Source organism: Mycetomoellerius zeteki, unplaced genomic scaffold (assembly GCF_001594055.1).
Source record: "Mycetomoellerius zeteki isolate Tzet28-1 unplaced genomic scaffold, Tzet1.0 scaffold39, whole genome shotgun sequence".
Classification (NCBI taxonomy): Eukaryota; Metazoa; Arthropoda; class Insecta; order Hymenoptera; family Formicidae; genus Mycetomoellerius; species Mycetomoellerius zeteki.
In genome coordinates, this window is record NW_017257381.1 from 710,426 (window position 1) to 722,903 (window position 12,478).

General features: G+C 29.6%; 1 protein-coding gene across 1 annotated transcript in view; it reads left to right on the forward strand.

Annotated features, from left to right (window-relative positions):
• Positions 1–257: 257 nt before the first annotated feature.
• The window catches only part of DAAM (disheveled-associated activator of morphogenesis-like protein), a 39,923-nt gene continuing 27,702 nt past the window's right edge, over positions 258–12,478 (forward strand). The window contains exon 1 of the mRNA XM_018453609.1: positions 258–752. The gene's annotated coding sequence lies outside the window, so the exon portion shown is untranslated. The remainder of the gene's footprint in view (positions 753–12,478) is intronic.

The following is a 12,478-nucleotide window of genomic DNA, read 5'->3' on the forward strand; positions in this document are numbered from 1 at the left end:
GTCAATATAACATCGTTATATTTTCCACTTTAAAAATAAATTTTACACATAGATAATTATAGTATATAAGATTGATCTAAATTTAAATTGGCTTTATAAAACGAGCCATTCTTTTCACGTATCTGCTGCATATTCTAATCTGTATCTCGATATATCTACATCTCGTCACGTCTATTCGATTCGAGAAATCGATTTGGCAAGTACGAACACACGAGAGAAGACTCCGGCATGCGCCGTCGCCTTGACGATGATGACGATGTCGTCGTCGACGTCGTTTTGACGTCGGCGCAGTGCGTCGTCGCGTAACCAGAGCCGCTGCGTCGGGTCGACGATCTATCCGATGGCAAGTCAGTTTTCTCGGCTTTTGCGTCGCGTGTCCCGTTTCCGTTTCGACGCCGTCGCCGCTGTCGCCGACATTGTCGCAATCGTTACCGTCGTCGCGTCATTGTCGTCACAATCCCATCCGATCGTTAATATCAGCATTGCTTGATCACATAAATCTCGAGTACAACAGCATTATAATTTGTCGTGTCAAATTTATACGTTAACGATACCTAGCTCCAAAATTTCCACCAGCTATTCATCTCGCTAACGACGCGCAATGTCGTCGCGCAATACCCATCGAAGATGCCCAATGTTGATTATATAAACGCCGTAACATAAGAAACCATTGGGACATGTGCCCTTCCGCTTTCTATTGATCGGCGCGTTCCGACCGGCGCGACCATATTTCGCGGCCTGCAAAAGATCTGGTAAGAGCTCTATGATTCCTATTCCTTTCTCATCGTCGTTCAAAACAGTGTTTACTTCACTGACAAGATGTTGCCTACTAAGCATAAAATTAAATATCTTATAAAAATAAATTGGTGTTATCAATCTCTAGAGTATACTACAAAGGGAAAATCTTAATATTAATTTTATTCTAACAATTTTCCTATAATGAGGAAAATCTCGCTTTATGTAGAAGAAGAGTTATATCATGTTCTAAGAAAATAAAAAAGAAAATAAAATTTTAATAATTTTAATTTCGTAAATTATTATTGTTAAATAATTTTTATCATATTTGATCTTTGAAAACAATTACTTTTTCAAAAACATTTTCGTATTGTCAAAAATAAAGTAGATATTTAAATGATTATGATAAAAGCGATATCTTCTATAAAATAGTTTTTTTAGTAGTATGTATATATCAAATTTTAAATAAACTACTTCAAAAATTAACGCTTTATAATTGATGCAACCGGATATAAATGTAATACAATTACATCGAACGGAGCGACTGAAATAAGCGAGAAAGAACTGACAATGAATCTAAATTGTGAATGAAATTAAATATGATATGGTAATAATTGTCATGTTGAGTAATCGAAACAAGAATTTTAGTCTGGTGTTTTTGCCTTTCTGTAGCTTGCGATCTTGTATACATTTGAATAAATAGTATTGTGAAAAGGCCCGCTTGACATTTGAAAATGTCAGTGACTATGTACATAAGTTCTACACGTAAACTTATGCTTATTACCATATCATACTGATATTTGACATTAGAAACTAAACCATTGTTATCCGACTGATGCATGTACAATATGCAACAGTTGCCTCCGCCTTTTTCTTAACTTCTTGTGAAATAAAATCATTTGAAGAAATTGTAGTAATTTCGTAATTTATTATAGTAAAATTTCTTTAGTTCAAAATTAATGTATTATTTATTATTAAATTTCATTGGAGAACTATCAAACAGAAATTTAGAATTAATTAGAAATAATATTCTTTAACAATTTATCTATTCTTAATTTTATTTTAAAAATATATGTAAATGCAGTTAATCACCGACTTACTGTGCAAAAAATCTTAAGAAATTTAGGAGACTACTGAGTATTTTAGCATGTATTGATATGTAACAGGGTTAGGTAAATTAACCTTTTTTTTTAACTAAGTTAAGTTAAAGTTAACAGCCTTGAAAATTTAACTTAATTAAAATACAAGTTAATCCATAATGAAATTAATTGAATTAAAAATATAGTTTTAAAAGATTGGAAAAAATCCCAATTTTTCTAATTTTTCTGCGAATTTTTTCGGTTTTTTTCCCAAGGATAGAAAGATTTATTTTTTTCAAATTCATGCATGCTCGTAAAACCTATCACATTTGCTTCTCGATTCTTTCCGTAAAGAAAATAATTGCGTATAGAGTACACAACGATATATATACAACGGATAAGTTAACAGAAATTTTGAAATTGTATAAAAGATTGAGGTCGCATAATGTATTCAATAAAACATACAAAACATACACTATTGCACCATTAATGTAATTAAAAATATAGAGTCCAAATATCATGTTTATATGATAATAGTAGGTTTAGAAAATAATTTGGATTTAAACTGAATTCGTAACAAAATATTTGAAAAAAAATAAACTACAAAGAAAGACACTTCAGGAGTTCATTAGACAAGAGTGTGGCAAACTAGAGTTAAAAATCTGTCTACTTAAGCTTTGCCATGTACTAAAGGAAGGTTAGATTAGGTTTTACTATAAAAATAGAAGGAGATAACTAAAAAATTTTAATAAAAATAATGCTACATAATTTCATAGATCGCATTAATTTTATAAAGGAATTTAGAAGTTACTTATTATGTCTTTTACATAGCACAAAAACAATAATTTTTCAAAAAAAACCAATTTTTCGGAAAAAAAACCGAAATTTTTCTGGCTTTTTTTCAGCAATTTGAAAAAAGAGGCTTTTTTAAAAACTATAATTAAAAATTAAGTTAATAAAAAAAGTAATTGAAAAGTTAAATTTGATCCGAACGAACAACCAAAAAAAAAAAAAGAAAAAGTTCGACCATTTTACATAATTTTTCGTATTTTTCCTTTCTCACAGCATATTTATTAAAGAATCTGGTTATTTTTGTTCACAAGTAATGATTATATAATATAAATTTACTAAATTATATACTCATCATCCTCTCGCATTTTATCTGAGAATTGACTCCAAGAAAATTAAATTAAAAGTTAATAGTTATCGATAAAATGTAACTAAATTAAGTTAAAACGTTAAGAGTCTAAAATGTAACTAACAATAAATTAAGTTAAAATATTAATTAACTCTTTAACTTTTTAACTTAACTTTTATCTTTTTAACTTAGCACTATCCAACCCTGATATGTAATATTTAACATGTCGGTAACCACGCATACTTATTTTGTTGATACTGCAATACTACAGAAGAGACAGTATCAACGGAATAAATATGCGCACATTGTAATTTTTGCCATAATCTCTAAAATCACGTTCGCACAGCCAAACATGCCGTCAAATGCACACCTAATAATATTGAATATACAATACTGACGCATACACATGCATATTTCTTCGCACAGAAGTAACGTAGCGTATAAAACGATAAATGTAGGCTTCCATTATTTTTCTCGTAGACAGCTGCTGTTTCCAGAAATAATAGGGCAAAGTTCTCTAACAATCTATGTAACATATATGGCATATATCCTACTATCATAGATTATATCATAGTTTATACTATCATAGATAGTAGTCATAATGAGTTTATCATCTGCATTTCCTATATCAAGCAGAGCATTTATCACAATATGTATTCACAATCAAAAATTATAATTGACTTATAAAAAAGAACACATGTTACCATCATGTCAACATATCCAATATTTAGAAATATCTTTATATAAAATGCCATATAAACTTTTCAACGGCCCTGTTTATCTAGTCTCTTCTCTTTTACATGAACTTATTTTCGGCATCACATATGTATACTGATGTAGCGATACTTTGCAAGGCTAACCTCACAATTAATCATGTCTCCCTATCTCGATGTAGATTTCATTCCCTTTTGTTGTCATATAAACGTATTTTATCACGAACATTTCTTTTAAACACGGACAGAGAGACAGACAGAAAGAGAAAGAAAGAGAGAGAGAGAGAGAGAGAGAGAGCTTGAAAGTATTTAAATATCAGTATCCTGGTGGAAAAATGTTGCTGAAATTATTCCACGTTTTGAATCACTTTTCAACAAAATTTCAGCATTTAAAAAAAATTTCAGTTTAATTTCAATGATTTTTAGCTGAAAAATTCATTTTCGATAAAATTTCAGAGAAATTTCGGTTGGATTTCATTGATTTTTCAGTATGTAGCTGAAAAATTCATTTTCAGTGAAATTTCAGCAAATTTTTAGCAATTTCGCTGAAATGTTCCAAAACGTGGAATAATTTCAGCGAAACTTTTTCACCAGGATAAGTATATACTGTAAATTCCAATTTTCTGAGAAATTATATTCGGATTGTTAAAAGAAATACTTATAGACTGAATTATTTATTGTTTCTAAAAAAAGAGAAGTATGAAAAATAAATTATAAGAGTTATCTAATATATTTTTAATATATTTTATCAGATATCATTAATTATATTATTAGAAGACTGTGTATTGACTAAAGAAATTATATATAATTATTAACTATTATCTGTTTCATCTTTGTTAAAATCAATGTATAAGAAATTGAAGATATTTTTTTTTATTTTTGGAATGTAACTTAACACATACATATAATATTATATAAATATATGTATAAATATATAACTTGTCAAATATATATAATATACATATGTACACGTATATACATAATGTATACATACATAATATATATCTACATAATAAAACCTTTATTTTCTATAAGAAATTGTAAAAAATAAAAGCAAATTATTTAAATAGAAAATCTTAAGCTAAAATTAGGGAGGATCCCGTTTGCCTACAAAATGATTGCCTATAACTTCATTTGCACACAGCAATATTGCACACAGCGTATGGCATACAGGACCATATTGCACACAGCATATTGCACACACGGCAATATTGCACACAGCGTATTGCACACGTGACATTATTGCACACAGCGTATTGCACACAGGACATTATTGCACACAGCACATTGCACGCACGACAATATTGCACACAGCACATTGTACACACGATAATATTGCATACACGACAATAATACACACACGACAATAGTGCAAAGTGCTGTGTGCAATATTGTCCTGTGTGCAATACGCTGTGTGCAATATTGTCCTGTGTGCAATGTGCTGTGTGTAAACAAAGCTGTAGGCAATCGTTTTATAGGCAAACGGAGCCTTCCCTAAAATTATTGTATTAATGATAAAAGGAATATAATACTAGCTGTTTTTTCCACTCCTCATTTCAGAAAAAATTATAATGTTCTTACGGGCAGTATATATATGCATATATAATAGTATTTTTTTCTAATTAAATTTTTGCTAATTTAATGATGGCTAAGGAAGCATACTAACAAACATTATTTAAAATATGATCGCTTAATCCTAATGATAAGAATCCGCACATTTACCTAAATCGATCGCTAACATAAATACAAGCAAGTCAATAACTATTGGGACGAAAATGTTAAAGCATTGTTTTTAATCTATGTTTGTTCATCTATTCACGAAACGGTACAATAAAATCGAACTCTGTATTCAATGAGAGCATAGAGCACCATGTGGGTTATTGATCACAGCTGTTAGCTTCCTGTACGCACGCACTCTTAAAGCTTTCTTCACACAAGATCTCGCGAGGAGAACAAAAATAGTATAACTACTGAAAATCTTTATGAAAAGTTTTTCAAGCCAAGTTGTATAAATTTTTCGCACGTTGTATAAATTTTCAATGTTTATTAGATACATTATATAATACAAAAAAATTTTTCGCAATAAACTTATTTGCAGATTTAAGATTTATTAACATCTGTTAGATATTAACATATATATATATTCTTATAAAATTGCTTATCAATTTAATAAATGATATTACTACTTATTCTGTATCTGCTTATGATAATACGTTTCGAGACCGAAAAAGATTTCGGCACGTAATTTGCAGAATCAGATAATATATCAATTCACACAGATAATATATCAATTCACACAGAAACATTATGATTTGCTTTCATCGAATATAGGCATTATCTTATTTATTTAATTATAATAATAATATTAGCATAAATTATAATTTTAAATGATAAACGAATAAAATATAATGAATAAATTGTATAATCGTTAAAAAAATAAAAGATATTACAATTATTATTATAGTATTTATGTAGAAAGTATGTAGAAAATGTATCAAATGTAGAAAATTGTAAATAGACTTCAATATCCCGGTATTGCAATAATAGTATTACAGAAATTGACTTTAGTGTTTTATTGAAATCTGAAAGGTTAAGGTCGACGTTAAATAGGTTCATGATTCATTCATACTAGCATCGATTGCCCATTCGCATGTCTAAAGTAGGAGAACTCCTATGTAATTTCCTTTCATAAACCCTTTGTGTACAAACCCTAAGGCTGAATCTCAGTACAGCTTTAAATGTTTTGTTTTGGATGAGTCCGAGAATAATGGTATCTTCCAAATATTGCATATGCATATATGTTAGAGATTTGTATGGTCATGGCAAAAAGAATGACACACACACACACACACACACACACACACACACACACACACACACTCCCTGTAACCGAATGCCCCTACTAAATTTTGCGATTTTTTTCTAATTTTTTGCTGACAATGAGTCAAAAATTAAAATTTAATGGTCACATTAAAAAAAATATTTCTGAATGTTAATAAAAAATATGAAACAGTAGAAAAATAGGAAGGTAATTTATATCACAATATAACAATAATTAATGTAATAATAAAAAGAACAATGAAATAATATAATATTTTAGTAATAATATATGTACGATCGTATATACACATCTAGAAGATCTTGATCAGAAATAATTATTGATGTTGAATAAAAAAAATTATTTCTATATGTATATATATATAAATATTGTTGATAATAATATTAACAATGATAAAAAATAATTATTGCTAATATTTAATTATACAATTACATGCATATTGTTATATGTCTCATATCATTCGTACCTACTTTCGTTCCTATAAATCTTTAAAATGTAATATCAAATGAATCATCGCATTTTGCATCCATGTATACATATGTATGTAGATATATATATATTTTAATTGATTTGTTTCGCGATTTATTAAGAAAAAGTTAGTAAGCGTGTGTGTCATAAACTTGTATTCCGATATGCCAAAAAGTCGATAGTAGACAACATATATGTTATAAAATACGATTATTCATATTGTAAATAGCACTTACACACAGACGATTTGTACGTGTCATTCACACATATCATTACATATTATTATATCAATATCCTACGCACATATACACATAAATTTTCATATAACAATAACATTTTAATTAGACGTCCAAGTCCAATTTTAAGAACTCCATGTTGTTTTTTCGTGCAAACTACTAATCTGTGGATTACTATTTCGTAAGTACAGATTGCACAGCTTTTATATGAAGAGTCACGACGTAACAGCTCTGAAGCACCATAAGGCTAGGTCCACAACCTTGCTTTAAGAAGCCTTAAGTCATAGAGATTAAATGATAATAATTTCTGTCTTTAAACTATTTTTGCGCAGTCTTTAGGTTTTAACCGTTAGACCAAAGCGAATTGAGCAAAACTCAATCCTTATGGTCCAAAAGCATAAGTTTTGTAGCCAGTATATCGTCACTTACAACTTAAAGCTTACGGCTTACGGCCTCTTAAAGCAAAGTTGTGGACCTAGCCTAATGGACTAAGAAATGATAAAGATCTCAATTTCGAAATTTTTTACCGTTCTCAGCAGACTCCTCCTTACAGACATGTATTAATGCGTACTTTAATCCTGGAAAAGGATTTTTGAATCGGTAAAAGAAGAAAAAAGTAATTGTTATACAAAAATTATATGGTTTAGTCAGTAATACAGACGCTTTAGGATCCCCTTAATGTTTAATATTTTAAAGATACAAAGCAAAAAAACATTTTTTAAATAATTATTGCATTAATCATTTGTAATTACATAATTGTCGGCAAAAATGTATGAAAGTTTAATTTCGTAAAAGGTCAATTTTTTTCTACCATTTAAAGTATTTACAATGGAAGATGGACAAGTAAAATACATTTTCTCGAATACTGTACATCGTTAGCATTATTTAAAAATACATGGAACAGTTCAAAGGTGATAACAAAATAGATCTCACAATGCAAGAATTAACACTGAAACATTATAAATATGTATATTCATAAAATCTGAATCAGCGATAGATGTATCTAAAAGAGGATCTTTAGTTAAATTTCTTCTGTATTAAAAAAAAAAGATTTATTCGTAGGTAGTAGAAACAAGAAATGTATGGTAAGTTATAGTAGAACAAAAAATATATATGTTAGTGGTAGAGTCTTTGGACAGATGTTTAGTCCACAAGGGTCCAGTCCCCCTATGGAGAATTTTTCCGAGAACTACCCTCCATTGATGATTACGGAATATGAGTGCAGCATCGGCAGTACCTCAACAATAGTCCCATTGCTACCTCTAGCCCTTCTGAGCTAAGCTTAAGGGACACGTGACATGTGCTCGCTTGGGAACACACACACACACACACATGCACGCACGCACGCACGCACGCACGCACGCACGCACACACGCGCACACATACACACACACACACACACACACACACACACACACCTAATGCATGTGTTACGTTCTAAGCAAAATTTGTCAGACTCCCTTGGACTGCCTCAGCGTTCGGTTTACCACATGGACGTTTCACGCGGAAAAAAGATTATACAAATGTGCAAGAAATTTTGTATAAATTGCAGAGCTATGTTTCTTATATGTGTTAATGTTCGTATATGTGATTTCTGTTTCTAAAATATAGTTTCACATCGCTAAAAGTAATCCTGCGCGATAATAAATAAAATAGTAATAAGTGTAGTTAACATAATGTGTTATAAAAAAGAAGTGTACTTACGAAATCGGGATGTATTCAAGCTATTATTGGAAATTGTTGAATTAAACGTATGATTATATTATTGTTTACAAATGATACGTGTTGGTACAGTTTTTAAATAGTGAAATTGCAATTTAACCAATTGCAATTTAACTCTTGTGTAATGTTTGCATTCATATATGAGTAAGAACATACGACGTAGAACCAGATGGAAACTTAAAGGTACAATTTATTATTGAAGATGTAAGAAAGTTATAATTATCTGATTATTCAAAAAATTTATATAGAGTGGCTCTATTTAATTTATCCGCTCAAATATTTCAAAACTCGTTTTAGAAAAAAAACTTTTTAAATAAAAGTTGTATGGTCTGAAAGGAAATAATGATAAAATTAATTTTCGAAAAGAATTAAGTCTTCAAACTTATATAAAGATTATTGTGTAATTTTTAAATAGAATTTTATGATTTTTTTCACGTAATATGATTGCCCTAATTATTTTGCATATAAAAGTATTAAATAAGTAGAATTATCAAAATTAATAGTTTACAAGAAATCTTATAGTTTATTCTGGCACATTTTGACATAAAATATAAATAAAATGTCTAGTAAACTTATTGAGAGAGATTCTTTACATATAAATTAAATGTGGAAGGAGACAGAGAAAGAGAGAGAAAGAATGGTAGATGGTGTGTCTCCATCTAGACCGCCGAAGGGTGACATTTAATGCATACGTACGAACAATTTAAGTGCTATTTTCTAATGTAAACGAATATACACTAGAGAATTGATAATTGTAAAGGGGAAGTGACCAATTCTTTCATTGTCAACGCATGAAATGTGATACACAGACATTTGATTCATTATAACTATATACCTATACAGGATATCCCGTTTTAAACAATGCATTAAGATTTCTCGAAAACTATGGTAGATATGGAAAAATTTTTCAAACAAAAGTTCGGAGGGGGACATAAGAAAGTACCATTGATTTGACCTTGGATGGTGTCATCAAAGCCAGATTAAGGTAACGTCGATTTTTGTAAATGGAACCTCCTACTTTTCATTACATTTTCTTGTAGTTTACCTCGAAAGATTTTCAAAACACTATAATAAAATATTTTTTCATTAAGTATTTTTCGAGTTATAAGGGTCGAAAGTTACAGTACAGTCGGCATTAGCATTACGCAAGTTGTCCGACCGACGGCTAAAACCTTTTGAATGTTGTTCGGGATCATGTTCTGGATAATATTTGTCAAAATCAAAGCCATTGGAGATTGTACCTCTTATTTTCATTTTTAAAAATGAATTTTTTGTGCAAAAATCAAAATAAGAGGAATAATCTCCTTGATGGCCTTGATCTTGACAAATGTTATCTAGGACATGATCCTGTACAACATTCAAAAGGTTTTAACCGTCGGTTAAATTAACTTTTTAACTAAAGGTGTCAAACGAAAAATCGACTTGTTTCGGAATGTGCAAACGAAAATCTTTCAATTAAGACCTTTTTGATCCAAGTTGCTCGAAGTTGGGGAGCTAGTGTGAAGTTGGCCCCCCAAATTTGTTTTTTGAATAATTTTTAAACTGAAAGTGTGCAAACGAAAATTCAAAATGTGCACATATGGGCAAACGATGAGCAATCAAATGAGCTATAGAAACTTTATTTTTTTTTATGTTGGAGGGCTAACTTCACGATGGAAGACTCGAGAGGATATCGCGCACTGTAGGTGACGCGCGGGCTACTTTAGCGCTTTAAATTCAATAATTTCTGAACAAATGGTCGGAAATTAATTTTTCAAGAAAGGATTTAAACTAGAAACATACAGCTACAAGTAAATTATCAGATATTTTTTTATGATTCTTTTCTTTCGAATTATTTGGTTTTATATTCCAAAATTGATCAATTTTTTCGGTTTTTTATGATTTTTCCAAAGTTCTTTCTTTGCGGTTTGCATAAAACATTTTTATAAGCATCGAAAAAATATTTTTAGTATTGTTGGAACATTTCTAAATGCTGCAAAACAGATCTCGATATAATTTTTTGTTTAACCTGAAAAAATTAATAAAGAAGTTATTTCTGAAAAAAACTGTATTTGCGATTAATTAAAAAATGGAGAGTGATGAAAAAAAACAGACAATATAGTCGTTTTCAGCGCATTAAAATTCTACGGAAATATTTTTCAAAATTCAAAGCACAAGACTCCCCCCCCTCTAAATTTTATCGGCCTGTGCTATTGATTGTTATTGAGGACGACTCAAGCTGAAGTTGAAACGTTCAAGTAAATCAGATAAAAAATATTTTCGTACACACTAAATTGCGCAACAGTTACAGTGCTTACACTCTCATTGTCCTTTCTTCATATCGATCATTTTGACGAAAGTTTTTATTTAGAGTTTTTCGTATTTTTTATACTATACATTTTACGCGCTACCTACAAAAACTAATTAATTAAATTAATTAAAGTAATCAATTAAATTAATTTAATTAATTAAAGTAATTAATTTAAATAATTTAAATAATTTCTCTTGATATATATATATATTAGTATTGTGTGTACCTTACATAATTGCTTATTATATAACTACCGTATTTTCTAATTGCAAAACACGTTTTTCTATGTACGTGTGCAGACTTTCCGCGTCAGAAAGTATTTATTGCAGTGGAAACTTATTTCCGTGAGATGTATACGTATAATTATCAGCGCATCGTAACCCGTGCATGCATTAATAGTGTTGACATGCATGTGCCGACGATATATTGCACTGTGTTGCTGGAAACCTTTTTAATAGTTACACCAAATATACAATATAATACATAAATATTAGTATGTATAATAAAATTTTTTTATTTATACACAATTTTTCTACGAAATTTATGCACTTTGCAGATTTGAAAGTATTTTCAAACCAATAAGTTACATGCTGCTTGAAGAATGCTTATACTCGTGTATATATATATATATATATTATATATACACGTATACATATACAGGGTGTCCTATTTTAAAGAATGCATTAAGATTTCTCGAAAACTATGATAGATACGGAAAAATGTTTCAAACAAAAATTGTATGATTCGGAGTGCGACATAAGAAGGTACCATTGATTTGACCTTGGGTGGCGTCGTCAAGGCCAGGTCAAATCAATGCCTCCCCTCAAACCATATAATTCTTTTTTTAAACATTTTTCCGTATCTACCATAGTTTTCGAGAAATCTTAATGCATTATTTAAAATGGGGCATCCTGTATATGGAGCATAAAGGAGTCCATCTAAAAATAAACTATTTGGAATCTTTAAAATAATCATGCTAACATGTAAGTGAACATATTGTATAATGTTGAAGATAACAAAAATAAGTATCATATGCCCAGCACCAAAAATTGGAGATAGTCTTTTAAAGGAGTTCTCCTTTTGTTATCATTTATAATTAAAATTATAAATATATAAAAAAATACATAAAATTTTTATACATATGAATTTTTAAGGATTTCTCCCGTACTTTCAGATAAAAAAGTTGATTTTAATGAGAAAAAATGTATAGTATGGAAAAAATCAATTTTTTAACTTTAAGTAAATAAATGAAAAATTA